This window comes from Sinocyclocheilus rhinocerous, unplaced genomic scaffold (genome assembly GCF_001515625.1).
Source record: "Sinocyclocheilus rhinocerous isolate Xijiao unplaced genomic scaffold, SAMN03320098_v1.1 scaffold110, whole genome shotgun sequence".
Classification (NCBI taxonomy): domain Eukaryota; kingdom Metazoa; phylum Chordata; class Actinopteri; order Cypriniformes; family Cyprinidae; genus Sinocyclocheilus; species Sinocyclocheilus rhinocerous.
In genome coordinates this window covers 785,478-788,063 of record NW_015639867.1, presented here as the reverse complement: position 1 = coordinate 788,063, position 2,586 = coordinate 785,478, and the positions used below count along the sequence as shown (strand labels likewise).

Here is a 2,586-nt window from a genome sequence, read left to right as displayed (position 1 = left end):
CAACACTGTTCATCAGTAGTTGATGCAAAGTTGAAACGCTTCCTAATCCTGACATGATTTTTGTAAATCCAGTGGTCAAATGCTGTGTAGTTACCTGACTAATGAATTACTGATCTCTGTTTGAATGTCCACAAAACTGGAAGACTTTCCGGGATAGAAGAGATTATATTTCATTTAAAAAATGAAAAATCAATAAATTATTAATCAATTATTGCTATTGTGTAAACAATAATCATGTAACCCATAAAAGTAACTGTAGTCTGATTACGAGTATTTTAAAATGTAATTTAAATCTAAAAACAAGTACTTAATTTTTGGAGTCTGATTACGTAATCCAGATTACATGTAATCAGTTACTGCCCAGCTCTGTTTATAACCTATAGCAGATGGTTACCACAAGAATTTAAGGTCACCCACAGAACCAGCAGTCGTTTTTCTCGGTCTCTTCGGGAACAAAAGAGCATTAATGCGTGCGTGGCACAAAGTCTTTTGCAATAGTTGTGCCTGTAGACGCCTATCCAGCAACATTTGTGGAAGTCTCCATTACACGTCACCGCCCCGCACATCTCGACTCGACGGGCCTTTTATTTTCTATCAATCATGCTGCATGTCCGTGTGTGGTCATTCACACATCCGTGTGTGTAGTGTTCAGATCTCATGGCTGCGTGGCGCACGCACGCAACTGCTGGCTTTTTTGTATCACTGTCTTTTCGTGACTCAATCATAAAGAGGACAGTGGGAGTTTAATTGAATAAAGGAGCAAGGAGAGAGAGAGAGAAAGAAAGAAACAGAGTGAGAGGGAGCGAATCGATGTAGCCATACAGGCTGCGGAGTGTTTATGTATTTGTGCTGGCTCCCCTTTTTCTTTCTTTCTTATTATTTGTCAACTGATTTTCCAAAATGAGGTTAAAAGTTGGATTCATCCTTCGAAGTTTACTGGTCATCGGCACATTTTTGGGGCTGGTTTTGCTTTGGTCTTCGCTGACACCGAATGGAGTCGACGATAACCCGTTTGCTGGCGTACTGGTAAAGTATCGTTTTAATGTTCTTGAGTTATCTTGATACCTGAGTGTTTTCGTTGTGCTGTTAATTTCACCCTCCCTGTGTTAGTATTCAGCAGACTCGGCTAGCATGATGATTAGCATGCTAACTGCTGCGGTTGTCATGGAGATGAGCAGCGAGAACTGACCGATGAATTGTAACAGACACAGACGTTTATATTTATCCCGAAATGTAACTAAATGTGCGTTTCCATTCAAATGAACTAAAACACGCAGATATGGCTGTAAGCTGCTAGCACGGAGAGCTAAATGTCGCTCTCTACATCCTCACAAGTGTCAAATTCAGTGAAAACCCGGAAGGTCATTATTGTAGTTACTGGTTCTTCATTTGAGACACGCATAATTTATGTAAAATCACACAAAAAAGCAGATGTTTTCAAGTAAAATATGATTATTTCCGGTGATCTTTCTAGGTGGTTTGCTGTTTCAGTACTGATTATGGACTAAAGGGGTCTTCGAGATTGAATAGGGGGTCGATATGCTTGCCGACTGAATTAAAGGCCGAATATCAGCTCGAAAATAACGAATATACACCGAAACACACTTCTCTACTTTCACAAGAGACTGCATAGAAATGCAAGTGTGTGTGCACACTGACACGTGGCACACTTGACAGCTTTCTGTCAATAGATGTAACAGCTACCTGGTTTACCTTGGCTTGTCATTCTGACATTGTTAACGTTGGATTTATTTGCACAGAGCATATATTATTTGTACTTAGTCTCTTCTTTGTTTACTCATTTCTCTTTAGGTTATGTTTTTGCATAATGGATTCTTATGTAAATGTTTGCTTGAAGTCGCTTGTATCGGTCTTTGCATATGGCCTTTTAACCCTGTAACGCCGACGTGAAATAATCTATATTTTGTAAATAAATGTTTATTGAAACTTTATACAACCTATAAAAACAAAATCGTAAAAAAATTACATGTTTCTTATTGAGTATTATTTGATACACCAGGCTGATGAAGTAGGATATCGTAAGAATATGGAGCTTATACTTGAGGAGGGTAATTTTTGAGGCTCAAACTGAGCAAAAATATGCACTTGGTTGCAGTTGCATTATATGGTCAACATTTATGATATTCAGCTTGTAATGTAAATCAGTGAGATTTTTATAACCGTATGGCAGACATCTTGCATAAAATGCACATACATATCAGCTATCTATCTGTATTGCCCAATACTGTCTTTGTTTGATGACATTTTATGGTCAGAGTTCTGTCGTTTTTATTGTGGGGCAAAACAATACAGTGATGATTGAGAGATGGACAAATAAACATTTCTTTTAAGTCTGATGTAGCATAATTGATCACATTTAACATGATTTCTCAAAGTATAGATAATCAAGTAAACCAAAGTTGCTTCTGTTCAGTAAATGTTCATTTGAAAATATTAATAACAACATTTATTATTTTAACAGTTATTAACAGTTATTCTTGCATTTCCTGAATAAAAATCATTAAGGATTTCAAAATGAAAAGACGTGTACCATAACCTATAACTCTCTCTCTCTCTCTCTCTCTA

At 37.2% G+C, this 2,586-nt stretch overlaps 1 pseudogene; it reads left to right on the top strand.

Moving 5' to 3' along the window:
• Window positions 1-391: 391 nt before the first annotated feature.
• The window catches only part of LOC107752231 (N-acetylgalactosaminyltransferase 7-like), a 15,998-nt pseudogene continuing 13,803 nt past the window's right edge, over window positions 392-2,586 (top strand).